The sequence below is a fragment of the Lactuca serriola genome, chromosome 1 (assembly GCF_051521515.1).
Source record: "Lactuca serriola cultivar US96UC23 chromosome 1, Lser_US96UC23_V15, whole genome shotgun sequence".
In the NCBI taxonomy this organism is placed as follows: Eukaryota; Viridiplantae; Streptophyta; class Magnoliopsida; order Asterales; family Asteraceae; genus Lactuca; species Lactuca serriola.
This window is the reverse complement of record NC_136408.1, coordinates 18,214,129-18,229,857: the sequence shown is the minus strand read 5'-3', so window position 1 is coordinate 18,229,857 and position 15,729 is coordinate 18,214,129.

Here is a 15,729-nt window from a genome sequence, read left to right as displayed (position 1 = left end):
ATATGCTTCTTACCGTGTCTGATAAGAAACTGAGTCTGACTTAATCAAACTTTAATCAAATCTAACTTAATTAGCAATTATTGAACACTTCATAATAAGTTATATAGAAATGAAATAGTAAGATTGAAGTGCATGAGAATTATATGTGTGAGATGCCCTACAATTAATAGAAGCACCCATTTGACAATCTATAGTCTATACGATTCGTCTTGGGATTCTATAAAATTATTATATTGATTTGACTTGACAAGGGTTATAAAGATTGGAGTGCATGAGAATTATATGTGTGAGATGCCCTACAATTAATAGAAGAACCCATTTAACAATCTATAGTCTATACGATTCGTCTTGGGATTCTATAAAATTATTATATTGATTTGACTTGACAAGGGTTATAAGCATATAACTTTGTGTACTTAACAAGAATAAAAATAAGTTCAAAATTGAAGATAGCAGTAACTTAAAATGCAAGTTGTGTATACAACATTGAAATATATTGATATGCATTTATCATCGTGTCTAAAATGATGTGATACACATTCGTAGACTTTCTAAACGGACAATTAGTCGGTTTGTTCGTATCCTTAAATCCATAGTTAACTCAAAACTAAGCAAACATTAATATGGATCATGAAGTGATAACCCATGTAAAATGAATGAGGAATCACCAGATTAGAAACAAGAAAAGAAGAGATAGACTATAAAAGACAATTTTGCAAAAATTGAACTAACGAAGGAGTCCATGTGCCATGTGGTTTGAGTGTGAATATTCGTAGAGTGAAGCAATATTGAATGGCTGATATTTATCAATCAAATAAGAATTCAAGAAAAAACGCAAGAAGTATATATGTGCTCTCAAATCAAGCATATTCGAAAAAGTACACCTTCAGGTCTACATGTGTTTGCATGCGTGTACGTAAGCATATAAACATACAAACATACACATACATGATACATGCATGGTTTATATTAAGAACTAGATTAAATTACACGAACGCTCCTTGTGGTCTGGAGTAACTTGTGTGTTTGGTCTCTAACTTCTTTTTTTTTTCTTTTTTCTTTTTAATTTGAACAGTCCCTAACTTCTTTTTTAAATCGGATGGTCCATACTTTATGTTTTTATTACATCTCTAGTCCCTGCCATACATAAAAAAATATTACTATTTTGGTTGCAGTTATTTTTTTAATTAAACTGTTATTATATATTTATTTATTGTTTATTAAAAAAATAAAATGAATTTAAATAGACTGAAACATTCATTCACCCTTAATCCCCCACCATACCCACTCCTAAAATATGATATATGTCATTTCATCATATCTCTTCTCTATCTATTCTCTATCCAAAATCAAGAACACCTTATATCATTACACGTAGTTGGACCACCGAAAAACATAAAAGGTCGCCAAACTGCAGCCATCGGAAACCTCTGTAAATGTTCATATGTTGTCGATCTATTCCATCGATCTGGACCACCGACGAACCACCGGAAACCACTGACACCACCCACCAGCTTATCTAAAAGAATCCTCTGTTTCACTGCCCTTTCACTATTGGATAAAGGCGTCTAAGGTCTTAACTAAATTGGTATAATCTTAGTGAATAAAATAAAGTCCCTTTTGGGTTGCCCTCATTACCAGAAAATAGTTATGATTGATATTAAGAGAGAGAAAAATGGTTTTTGATATATTATATGATTATTATATTAATAAGAAATAGTTAACAGTTAATTAAGAATTAATCAGAATTAATTAGAAATTGATTTTGGATTAATTAGAATTAATTAAGGGTGTAATGGTTGAATTGCGATTGTTCAATAGTTGAGCAAGAAAAACAATTCTATAACCTCCTTATGCATGGACGGTTTTGAGGAGGTTCCAGATATATTCTGGAAGCCTCTAATAATTGATAAGGAAACATATTCGAATTAGGTTAAAATATTATTATTTTAATATTCAAATAAGTGTTTCTAGCGATTATAAATAGAGATTACAACCTTAATAGAAATCGATCCCTACACACCCAAGAGAGATAAATTAGTTTTCTTCTCCTTCCTCTCTCCATATTTTCGATCCTAGGATTCTCTAGGGTTTTGGTGTGAACCATTAGATGCATCCACATTATTGATGCTTTCTTTCCAAGGAAGATATCAAAATGGTTGTTTGAATTATCTGATTCTTGCAAAAGGTATATGTTCTAACTTTGTAATTTTCGGTGTACATAGGTTAGAAGTTTGTTTCATAAGTATGTTGCTATAACTTGAGAAAAAGTCATAGTGTTTTAGGTTGCATGTACCCATAAATGTTTATGTAAATTCCATTATGCAAATATTTTAATTGTAACCTAGAAAACCCATCAGTGGTATCAGAACCTATGAGTTTCTGTTATTTGTGCATATATGAAACTGGAAATCGATACTTGAAGAAACCGAGAAAAACTTGTCAATCGCAGGCTACACGACAACTGACTTGTTGTCGCAATGCAGTTTCGACTGTAGTAGGGTTTCAGGATTTACTTGCCTTTTTCAAATTGTAGGATAATTATTAGATCTTATTTGTTATTTTATTTGATTGAAATCTGAACCTTTAGACTAGATAATTATAAAACCTTAATTCGAAAATTAAGGAAGTATAAAAGGAAATAATATTATCTAATTATAAGATTAATTAAGATAATTGTTTAATCCTTAAAATATTTAATAAGTTAATTAAATGTTTAATTAAAGGATAAACATTAAATCTAAAATTGGTTTAAATATTAATTAATTAAAAGTTAATTAAGTTAATTGAATCTAAACCTTGTACTACTAAAATGATTTAAAATACACCCTTATATATATGTCAATCAAACCATGACTTGACCTTATTCATGAAGCCATACTATAATATAGGTCTAAGGATACACGCTATATGGCGTGTACGTCGTGCGTACAGACTTGTACATCTAGCATACTCACCCATTAAGCCATAATCCTCCTTAAGCACTTAATGCTTAAGTCCAAAAGTCCAAACCACAGATCTGAATCCTGATAAGTGTCTAGAACCATAAAGTCATTGACTTGGTGACTTTGGATGCCCCAAAAGAACCCAACTTCAAGATATAACACTTTAATTTCATTAAATGGATATAATCTCATGCATAGGTGATTCTAAACCCTAAAGGTGCCAACTTTATGGACCTTGAACCTTAGAAACATCAAGTGGCAACTCATTGCTCCTGGAGTGGTATCAAACCACTAGATCTCATTCATGGGACCAAAAAGGGTCCAAAACTCATATAAACTAGATCTAAACTTCTAATGAGCATGGTCATAGCAATTTACCTCAAACAAGCTGGAAATGAAGTAGAGAATCAGGATCCACAAGCTCTTCCTCGATCAACAATTTTGCTCCACGCTTCTATTTCTTGATTATGGACCAAAACACACCAAAATGGATACAATGAGCTCAAAACACAAAAGAGAGGTTTAGGGTTTCGAATATGAGGCTATGAGGTCAAAGAAGGCTGAGAAATGAGGGTTTCATGAGACATAAGTGTGTTTATATAGTGTCCAACCCCGAAATTAGAGTTTTCGTTAAATCACATGTATGCCCCACGTACATGGATGTACGCCCCGCGTACGTGTCCGAAATCTCATCATGGTCTCGCATGAGTATGCTAAGCATACCATGTGGTACGCCCAGAGCCGGCCCAAGCCCAGGGAGAGCTGGGCCAAGGCCCAGGGCAACAAAATTTGATGGGGCATCAGATTTGATATGGTTGTTATGTTCATTTATATGGGCCAAAGATTTTAATCCAACAACTAAAACATAAATGTCCTGTCCAAATGAAAAAGGGCAGCAAAATCTCCCACACGGCCACACCTAAGCAGCATTTGGCGGCAGTTGAATATCGATTTTGGAAATTGGCACGCATGATGCACACTTTCGACTCCTCGTTCTCTGAAGCAACATCGGCTCACCTAATAACTGAAGATGAGAAGACGAGGCATCCGAGGTTATGTGTAACAGCCCGAAATCTCAGGTATTATTAAATTAGGTTTTGGGGTGAATTAAGAGGGGACTCGGCGAGTTGGAGCCTAGACTCGCTGAGTAGGATCGCAGACTTGGTCGCGGGATCGCGACTGGACTCGACGAGTCCAGATATGGACTCGGCGAGTCGACGCTGTTTAGCGAAAACCCTAACCGTTCAGGTTTGGGACGTATAAAGGAGACTTATTGGCCGTCATTATTCATTTTAGCCTTCTGAGAAGAACCCTAAATCGATTGGGTGCATCTGGAGCAAGGATCATAGGCCATTATTGATTATAGAAGAGTGATTGTGCAAGGAAGAGAAGAGATTGGCTAAAGGAGCAGCAAGGGGGTCACATTCTGAGGATTGGGGACACAGAGAATACATCATCCAGGTAAGAATTCGTGTATGCTCTGCTATATTGATGTATTTATGGATTTAGGGTTTATGGAACCCTTGTGTGATTAGATTGACTGTTACCCTAGTTCCCTAAACGAGTGTAAACCTGTATTGAGACCCTTGGAGGTCCAGAATGTCCCATGTCTATGCATTTCGGGAATTGATGAAGGTTTTGGATTGGAATCCTTATGCCTTAGGTCAAAATGTAAATTATGAATCACATGGTGTATCATGAGCACTGAAATGAGGACTTCACGTGGTAGATCATCCTAGGAAGGCCAGACCTAGGAATGGTCGAAGCAGTTCTGACCTTAGGATGCAGTTTGAGCGGTTGCATGGCATGGACTCGCCGAGTTCGATGAGCAGACTCGGCGAGTAGCTTGAAGATTTACTGGGACTCGTCGAGTTGTTCTTCAGACTCGGCGAGTTGAGTCGGGGTGGCCCCGCGATTCTTCCAGGAGTAACTCGTCGGGTCAAGGAGGATACTCGACGAGTAGATAGGGAATCCCAGAGAGTTGGAGGACGTCTAGACTCGCCGAGTCGCCATGGTACTCGCCGAGTCCGGTCGAGTTGACCGTTGACCGTTGACCAGAGTTGACCTAAGTCTGACTTCTTAGGGATAGTCACACTTAGAAGATATATGTGTTAATGAGATATGTGATGTTATAGGGAGGTTGTAGCTCGTCGGATTGTGCACGAGTGATTTCAGGATTTGCTAGCTTTCAGCATTTACGAGGTGAGTCTTCTCACCATACTGTACCCGGAAGGGTTTGACTGGGTGACCGGAAGGTCAGATACGATATGTGATATGTATGCTATATGTGGTAAGATATTTGTTATATGTGCTATGTATGTTATGTGGGCCGGAAGGCAATATGTTATGGGCCGGAAGGCGAATATGTTATGGGCCGGAAGGCGTGGTGTTGATGACCGGGAGGTCAGGGCCTGGAAAGGCGTATGTGCGTAAGTTGTATATTGGGGAACTCACTAAGCATTTATGCTTACAGTTGTTATGTATGTGTTTTAGGTACTAGCGAGGACCGTGGGAAGGCGCCGGCGTGATCGATACACACTGAAGAATGCTTTTATGATCTTGGGATTTTGAATATTTGTATTTGACAGAATACTTAAACTATTTATGCCTTGTTTTGAATGGAAATAATTATCTTTTAAAAATGAAAAATTTGTTTGAGAATTTGTGTTGTTACAATTGGTATCAGAGCCTTGGTTTGAGGGATTCGGGTGCACCTTCGGGGGTAACTGAACTCAAACCGAGGATTTGAGGAAACTTTTTAAATAAAGGCATAAACTTTTGTAAATGGTTTTGTGGTAAGCAAGAAAGAAGCAGTGTGTACGATCAGTCAGCGCCCGAACGGTAAAGATCCCCAAAATACCTTACAATATTATATGATATGAATTGTTATGCATGCTAGAAGACTAGGTATTCATGATAGGACTAGAGTGGCCTGATTTGTGATGACTTAGTCTAGGGAAGTTTGCCTATATGAGATGCTTTGCTAGTATGCGGGTAGATAGTGCATATCAGAAGTAGAGTACTCACTAACCGGAGTTTGGGGAGGAAGACTTGGGATGAACGCTGATGCGGTGTGGTCGGTAGTATTGGGCCCGTACTACCGAGGACACCGGGTCAGTGGGAGGCCCAAGTAAGAATCCCTGGATATCGGAGACTGAGTAGGGTTGCGTTATCGAGTGCGATTACACTCGCTGGAGTCTCTGATAGTTTTATGTTGTATTTCAGAGACATCATGGTTAGACCACGCCACGGAGCGAGTTCGAGCGGTGTGAGTGACGAGGAGATTCGTCAGATGATTCACGAGGAAGTAGCGGCGGCGATCCGGGCTGAGATCCCGGAGATGTTTGGGTCTATTAAGACCACCCTGATGGAGACGTTCGATGAGCGGTACGCCGCATTGACTGAGGCTGCAACCGCTGCAGCTACCGTAGCCGTGGCCGCTGCTAGGCCACAGGGGGGTGACTCATTGCTGTTCCGAGAGTTCAGCAACACGAAGCCACCAGAGTTCGATGGGACGCAGGATCCGATTGCTGCGATGAGGTGGATCGCAGATATAGAGGGGTGCTTCTACACTTGTTCGTGCCCGGAGCACCTGAGGGTACGGTTCGCTTTGAACCAGCTCCGTCTGGGAGCGAAGGACTGGTGGAAGTTCATGACGGCGAACTTCACTTTGGCAGAAACTACGGCAGTGACATGGGAGGGGTTCACTGCCATGTTCAGGGATGAGTACGTTCCCCCGGTGGAGCGGGAACGATTGGTTCAGGAGTTCTTAACCCTCAAGCAGGGTACTGACTCGGTGGCGGCGATCACGCGGAAGTTTCATGAGAGGGCGATGTTTTGCCCCGAGCTGGTGGCCACAGAGCAGGCTCGGATGAGCCGGTACTTGGGTGTTCTGAGGAGGGAGATCCGGGAGTTTGTGTCAAACTCCACTTACCATACTTTTACTGAGCTTCAGGCGAATGCCAGGAAGCGTGAGATCGAGTTGGAGACTCAGGCCAGGGAGGAGGCTAAGTCTCAGCAGGCAGACCGGCGGCCGGCTCAGTCTCAGCCGGCAGCCAAGCGGATCAAGTCCGCCGATTCGAGGACGGGAGGTTCGAAGAGCCGCACTTGCGGAAAGTGCAGCAAGGGTCACGATGGGGCGTGTCGAGCCGGTGCTTGCTATAAGTGCGGCAAGGAGGGGCACATTGCTAGGGAGTGCCCCAAGGGGTTTATGGTTTGCTTTCATTGCAACCAGACCGGCCATCGGAAGGCCGAGTGTCCTCAGCTTCGTCAGGGATCTGCACCTACTGCCAGGACTACTGAGACTCGACCGGTGAAGGTCGAGGCCCCGAGGGCTTGTGGGAGAGCCTTTCAGCTGACTGCGGAGGAGGTCCGCGCTGCGCCCGATGTTGTGGCAGGTATGTTGTAATTCATGTATTTATTTTTAATGTCGAGATGTTATGCTTATGTTATTATATGCGTAGGTACTTTCCTTGTGAACTCTGTGCCTGCCTTAGTGTTATTTGACTCGGGTGCGAGTAGGTCCTTTGTATCTTTAGCCTTTAGTCAGCATATCAGCGTTAATCGTGAGTCTTTGAGTCGACCTTTGAGAGTTTCTATAGCTAACGAGAAATCGATTTATGCCACGGAGGTTCTTCGGGGATGTGTGCTAGAGATTTTCGGGGTTGGGTTTCCGATTGACCTGATTCCTATTGCGATGGGTGACGTCTGTGTCATCGTGGGCATGGACTGGTTGAGCCGATTCGGCGCTGTCATCGACTGTGAGCGTCAGTTGGTGACTATACGAGACCATAGTGGGGGAGTTCTTTTGGTGTACGACGAGGGTACCCGTTCGGGATCAGCTTTTTGTTCGGCCGCTAGGGCGAGGCAGTGTCTACAGCAGGGCTGTAAGGGTTTTGTGGCGTATGTGATGGATACGCGGGAGGTTTCTGAGAGACCGAAATCAGTTGAGGAGGTTCCTGTGGTGCGCGAGTTTTCAGATGTTTTCCCCGAGGAGTTGCCGGGAGTACCTCCTGTGAGGCAAGTGGAGTTTGGTATTGACCTGGTTCCGGGGGCCGCGCCTATTGCTAAGGTGCCTTATCGTCTTGCACCTCCAGAGATGCAAGAGTTGTCCTCACAGCTCCAGGAGTTGCTGGGGAAGGGATTCATTCGGCCGAGCAGCTCGCCGTGGGGAGCACCTATTCTGTTCGTCAAGAAGAAGGATGGTTCACACCGGATGTGTATTGATTACCGGGAGTTGAACAAGTTGACGGTCAAGAACCGTTACCCGTTACCGAGGATCGATGATTTATTCGATCAGTTGCAGGGAGCGTCTTGGTTTTCCAAGATCGATCTGAGGTCAGGGTACCATCAGGTGAGAGTACGGGATGGGGATGTCCAGAAGACAGCGTTTAGGACGCGATATGGGCATTATGAGTTTGTGGTGATGCCTTTCGGGCTCACCAATGCCCCGGCTGTGTTCATGGATCTCATGAATAGGGTATGCAGACCGATGTTGGATCGGTCAGTGATTGTATTTATCGACGACATTCTGGTGTATTCTAGATCTAGAGAGCAGCATGAGGAGCATTTGAGGGAGGTCCTCGAGGTATTGAGGTCGGAGAAGCTTTATGCAAAGTTCTCCAAATGTGACTTCTGGCTGCGGGAGGTCCAATTTCTAGGACATGTTGTCAATCAGAAAGGGATATTGGTCGATCTGGCCAAGGTTGAGGTGGTGATGAGTTGGGAGGTGCCGAAGTCACCTTCTGAGATCAGGAGCTTCCTTGGGTTGGCAGGGTATTATCAGAGATTCATCAAGGATTTCTCCAAGATCGTAGTGCCACTCACCAGATTGACTCGGAATGGTGTTGCATTCTCATGGGGGCCCGAGCAGCAGACCTCCTTTGAGACACTTCGCCAAAGGTTGTGCGAAGCCCCGGTATTAGCTCTCCCGGAAGGGATGGAAGATTTTGTAGTATATTGTGACGCATCGATTTCGGGACTGGGTGCAGTGTTGATGCAGAGGGGTCATGTGATAGCATATGCGTCAAGGCAGCTGAAGCCTCATGAGGCGAGATACCCCACGCATGATTTAGAGTTGGGAGCAGTAGTGTTCGCTCTCAAGATTTGGCGTCACTACCTGTATGGGGTTCGATGTACGATCTATACGGATCATAAGAGCTTGAAGTATTTAATGGATCAGCCCAACCTAAATATGCGTCAGAGGAGGTGGCTGGATGTGGTCAAGGATTATGATTGTGAGATCCTGTACCACCCAGGTAAGGCTAATGTGGTAGCCGACGCGTTGAGCCGCAAAGCGGAGAGCACTCCATTGCGAGATGTATGCTTGAGACTGACTGTGATGACTCCTGTATTGGATGCTATTCGTGGGGCACAGGCCGAAGCGGTGCGACCAGAAATGCGGAAGAAAGAGCGGGTTGTGGGGTTAATTTCAGAGTTCGTTCAGGATGGTCGAGGGCTTATGACGTTTCAGGGCCGGATTTGGGTACCGTTCGTGGGCGGTACACGCATTACTTTGATGGAAGAGGCTCATAGATCGAAATTCTCGATCCATCCCGGTGCTACGAAGATGTATTTGGACTTGAGGAAAGAGTATTGGTGGCCCTGTATGAAGAGGGACGTCGCATGGTTCGTTGAGAGGTGCTTGACCTGTCGTAGGGTTAAGGCCGAGCACCAGAGACCGCATGGCAAGTTACAGCCATTGGAGATCCCCGAATGGAAGTGGGAACAGATCACTATGGATTTCATCACCAAATTGCCGAGGACTGCCAGGGGAGTTGATGCAATTTGGGTGATTGTGGATAGGTTGACGAAGAGTGCACACTTCCTTGCCATCAGTGAGAGTTCTTCAGCGGAGAAGTTGGCGGAGATATATGTGAGAGAGGTGGTATCTCGGCATGGGGTACCGATTTCGATTGTTTCAGACCGTGATGTGTGTTTCACTTCCAGGTTCTGGAAGAAATTTCATGAGGAGCTGGGTACTAAATTGCATTTTAGTACCGCATACCATCCCCAGACAGACGGTCAGAGCGAGCGGACGATTCAGACGCTGGAGGACATGCTTCGAGCATGTGTATTAGACTTCAGGGGTAGCTGGGATGCGTATTTACCCTTAGCAGAGTTTCCTACAACAACAGCCATCATTCGAGCATTGGTATGCCACCTTTTGAGCTGTTGTATGGTAGGAGGTGTCGGACCCCCATTTGCTGGGGAGAGGTGGGACAGAGAGTGATGGGTAGCACAGAGATCGTGCTTCAGACGACAGAGCAGATTCAGCAAGTTAGACAGAGGTTATTGACCGCCCAGAGACGACAGAAGAGTTATGCAGACAGGCGCCGATCCGAGCTTGAGTTTCAAGTCGGCGACTTCGTTCTCCTGAAGGTCTCTCCTTGGAAAGGAGTGATTCGATTCAGGAAGAGGGGCAAGTTGGGGCCCCGGTATATTGGGCCATTTCGTGTGATTGCAAGGATAGGTCGGGTAGCCTATCGGTTGGAGTTGCCAGCGGAGTTGGGATAGATCCACGACACGTTTCATGTGTCGCAATTGAGGAAATGCATAGCCGATGAGTCGGCAGTGGTTCCATTGGAGGATATCCAGGTGGATGCGAGCCTGAATTATGCTGAGAGACCAGTGGCCATCAGGGATCGGAAGATCAAGGTTCTGAGGAACAAGGAGGTACCTCTAGTGTTGGTTCAGTGGCAACACCGTAAGGGATCGGAAATGACTTGGGAGCCGGAACGTGAGATGCGGGAGCAGCATCCGGAACTATTTGCAGAGTGAGACTTCGAGGGCGAAGTCTAATCCTAGTGGGGGAGAGTTGTAACAGCCCGAAATCTCAGGTATTATTAAATTAGGTTTTGGGGTGAATTAAGAGGGGACTCGGCGAGTTGGAGCCTAGACTCGCCGAGTAGGATCGCAGACTTGGTCGCGGGATCGCGACTGGACTCGACGAGTCCAGATATGGACTCGGCGAGTCGACGCTGTTTAGCGAAAACCCTAACCGTTCAGGTTTGGGACGTATAAAGTAGACTTATTGGCCGTCATTATTCATTTTAGCCTTCTGAGAAGAACCCTAAATCGATTGGGTGCATCTGGAGCAAGGATCATAGGCCATTATTGATTATAGAAGAGTGATTGTGCAAGGAAGAGAAGAGATTGGCTAAAGGAGCAGCAAGGGGGTCACATTCTGAGGATTGGGGACACAGAGAATACATCATCCAGGTAAGAATTCGTGTATGCTCTGCTATATTGATGTATTTATGGATTTAGGGTTTATGGAACCCTTGTGTGATTAGATTGACTGTTACCCTAGTTCCCTAAACGAGTGTAAACCTGTATTGAGACCCTTGGAGGTCCAGAATGTCCCATGTCTATGCATTTCGGGAATTGATGAAGGTTTTGGATTGGAATCCTTATGCCTTAGGTCAAAATGTAAATTATGAATCACATGGTGTATCATGAGCACTGAAATGAGGACTTCACGTGGTAGATCATCCTAGGAAGGCCAGACCTAGGAATGGTCGAAGCAGTTCTGACCTTAGGATGCAGTTTGAGCGGTTGCATGGCATGGACTCGCCGAGTTCGATGAGCAGACTCGGCGAGTAGCTTGAAGATTTACTGGGACTCGTCGAGTTGTTCTTCAGACTCGGCGAGTTGAGTCGGGGTGGCCCCGCGATTCTTCCAGGAGTAACTCGTCGGGTCAAGGAGGATACTCGACGAGTAGATAGGGAATCCCAGAGAGTTGGAGGACGTCTAGACTCGCCGAGTCGCCATGGTACTCGCCGAGTCCGGTCGAGTTGACCGTTGACCGTTGACCAGAGTTGACCTAAGTCTGAATTCTTAGGGATAGTCACACTTAGAAGATATATGTGTTAATGAGATATGTGATGTTATAGGGAGGTTGTAGCTCGTCGGATTGTGCACGAGTGATTTCAGGATTTGCTAGCTTTCAGCATTCACGAGGTGAGTCTTCTCACCATACTGTACCCGGAAGGGTTTGACTGTGTGACCGGAAGGTCAGATACGATATGTGATATGTATGCTATATGTGGTAAGATATTTGTTATATGTGCTATGTATGTTATGTGGGCCGGAAGGCAATATGTTATGGGCCGGAAGGCGAATATGTTATGGGCCGGAAGGCGTGGTGTTGATGACTGGGAGGTCAGGGCCTGGAAAGGCGTATGTGCGTAAGTTGTATATTGGGGAACTCACTAAGCATTTATGCTTACAATTGTTATGTATGTGTTTCAGATACTAGCGAGGACCGTGGGAAGACGCCGGCGTGATCGATACACACTGAAGAATGCTTTTATGATCTTGGGATTTTGAATATTTGTATTTGACAGAATACTTAAACTATTTATGCCTTGTTTTGAATGGAAATAATTATCTTTTAAAAATGAAAAATTTGTTTGAGAATTTGCGTTGTTACATTATGATTGAATCGATCCTCCTAACTTCTTTATGAATCGTTGATCTTAACTTTTAATAAACTTACGATCCCCTTAATTTCTTTCTAACTGAGATTCTGATTGTGAATTTATGATTGAATTGGTCCTCCTAAGCATCTATTCTCCTTAAATCTCATTGTTTTCTCTTAAAGTGAACTTATAAATCTCATTATTTTCGCATAAAGTGAACTTTTAAAGTTTCAAAGGTCTATCCTGAAGTTTCTAAATCAAACACCGAAAACTATTTTTGAGGTATTCGATTTCTGTATTGGGTTAGTTCGATTACTAAATTCTTTTTTCCCGTGTTCTGATTCCCTTTTTTCATTCCAATTTCTGATTAGGTTCACTGTATTCTGAGTTCTATTTTCTTTTCTGAAAGAAACACCAAAAATTTGAAGATTTATGAGGTTTTCGATTTCTGGATCGATTGAGTTTGATATTTGGATTCTTACTTTTTGTATTTCTGATATCATTTTTCTCATTCCAATGACTAGTTTATGTTTATTTTTTTGTTGTTTGTTTCAGGAGGCACACCATATAACTTGGGCGAGTTTGATTTTTCTAGAACATCAAAATGTATATAATTACTTCATTGTTGCTATTAGATTGTAAATTTTTAGAAATGAATTCTTATTTCAGATTCTAAGATTGATTTACGACATCATTTGACATATTGAAAGAGAAAACAAAAACATAACTTTGGTTGGGTTGTATATTTTTTTGCTTAGCTTTAATATCTATATTTCTTGACTTTTAAATATGTTTCCCTGATCAGGTGCTGAAAATACAAAATGGAAAAAAGACAACAAGAAAAGGCTAATCATGTAAAAGGTTTTTGAAGCTCTTGAAGTTGTAACTTTGAAGTATAATATGGATTAGTAAGTTTAAGTATCAAAATTGTTTTTTTTTTTATAAAATATTGATTACTGTAAAATAAGAGATGTTTTTATATCAAAGAATACAAAGACAGCGTTTTAGGTGATTTTGTATGTTTTTATTTGTATTATTTGTTTGATATTTTTATAATTTTTTATATATACATTTTTGTCTATCGCATTGTACATGTATATAAGGGCATAAAATTATTATCTCGCCCCAGGTATCAAAAATCAATGGACCGGCCCTGGGTACGCCTCACATACTCGCTTCATAGCTTGTATGCCAAGTGTATCATGTGGTACGCCCCGCGTACAATAGAAGGACCAAAATGCAACTTCTTAAATACATAAGGGGAAATATTGAAACATATCAAGATTCAAGTGTTGCATTTTGAGACCCTGAGTCAGAGATTATGCGAGGCACTGATTTTGACCCTGCCATAGGGTGTCGAGGATTTTGTGGTTTATTGTGATGCGTCGATCACATGTTTGGGTGCAGTTCTGATACAGAGGGGTCGCATGATCACTTATGCTTCGAGGAAACTGAAGCCTCATGAGGCGAATTATCCGACGCATAATTTAGAGTTGGGGGTTGTGGTTTTCTCCCTCAAGATTTGACGACATTACCTCTATGGGGTCTGATGTACTATTTACACGGATCATAAGAGCTTGAGGTATCTAATGGATCAACCGAATCTGAACATGAGGCAACGCCAGTGGTTGGATGCTGTGAAGGATTATGATTGTGAGATCCTTTACCATCCAGGGAAGGCCAATGTGGTGGCCGATGCTCCTAGCCACAAGGCGATCGTGGCTCCGATCAGGGATATTTGTTTGAGGATGACCGTGATTACTCCACTTTTGGAGCGGATTCGAGAGGGCAGGTTAAGGCTATAAAGGAAGAGCACCAGAAGAGTGAGTGCATAGTGGGTCAGGGGCTTCCTTTGATTATGATAACCAAGGGTTACTGACTCTTCATCGGAGAGCGTGGGTTCAGTATTAGGGTGGTGTGCATCAGGTTCTCATGGAGGAGGCACACAAATCGAGATTCTCCATTCATCCCGGGGCGACGAAGATGTATAGAGATATTCGTCCTGATTATTGGTGACCATGCATGAAATGAGATGTAGCTTGGTACGTGGAGATGTGCTTGACTTGCAGGAAAGTCAAGGCCGAGCATCAGCAGCCTCACATCAAGATGCAACCATTAGATATCCCCATTTGGAAATGGGAGGAGATTACCACAGATTTCATTACGAAGTTGCCTCAAATTGTGCCCGAAGTGGATTTGATTTGGGTCATCATAGACTGATTGACCAAGAGCTCACATTTTATTCTAATTCAGGAGAGTATCTCTACGGAGAAGTTGGTTGAGGTTTACATCAGGGAGGTCGTGGCACATCATGAGGTGTCGGTTTTTGTGGTTTCAGATAGGGACATTTGGTTTACTTCCATATTTTGGAAGAGGTTCCACGAAAAGCTGGGTACTCGTTTGCATTTCAGTACGGATTTCCACCCGCAAACAGACGATCAGAGCGAGCAGACTGTTTAGACCTTCGAGGATATGATTCGGGCGTGTGTTTTGGATTTCGGTGGGAGCTGGGAGATGTATCCCCCTTTGGCGAAGTTTTCGTATTACAACAGTTATCACACCAGCATTGATCGACCTCCTTTTGATATGCTTTATGGGAGGAAATGTAGGACCCCGATATATTGGGGTGATATCGGTCAACGAGTCATGAGGAGTATCGAAGTAGTACTCAAGACTACCGAGTTGATTCAGTAGGTTCGGAGTAGACTCCAGACAACTCAGAGTCGGTATAAGAGCTATGCCGACAAGTGTCGATCAGATCTTGAGTTCTAGGCTGGGTATATGGTTCTCCTGAAGGTATCACCTTGGAAATGTGTCATCCGATTCTGGAAGAGCGGCAAATTGGGCCCCAAGTATATCGGTCCTTTTAGGGTTTTGGCCTGGGTAGGCCGGGTTGCTTATCTCTTAGATATTCTCGAGGAGCTTAATCAGATCCATAACACGTTTTATGTCTCTTAGTTGAGGAATGTTTAGTGGACGATTCCAAGGTGGTTCCATTGGAGTATATTCAGGTGGATGATCGTCTGAATTATATCGAGAGACCGGTGGCGATTCTTGACAGGAAGATGAAAATCTTGAGGAACAAGGTTGTTTGAGTTGATGAAAGTTTAGTGGCAGCATCACAAGGGATCATAATGGACGTGGGAGCCGAAGGACGAAATGAGGGAGCACTACCCAGATTTGTTTGGGGGCAGTGGACTTTAAGGACGAAGGCTGATTCAAGTGGGGGAGAATTGTAACATTCGTAATTTGGTAAGTTTCCTTTTAGCCCTTTAATGCAAAATCCTTATCATTTTGGTCCCTAGCTAGTACGTGGGGGGTACTCTATGAGTACGCTTAGTGTACTAGCTCTTTTTCCGGAC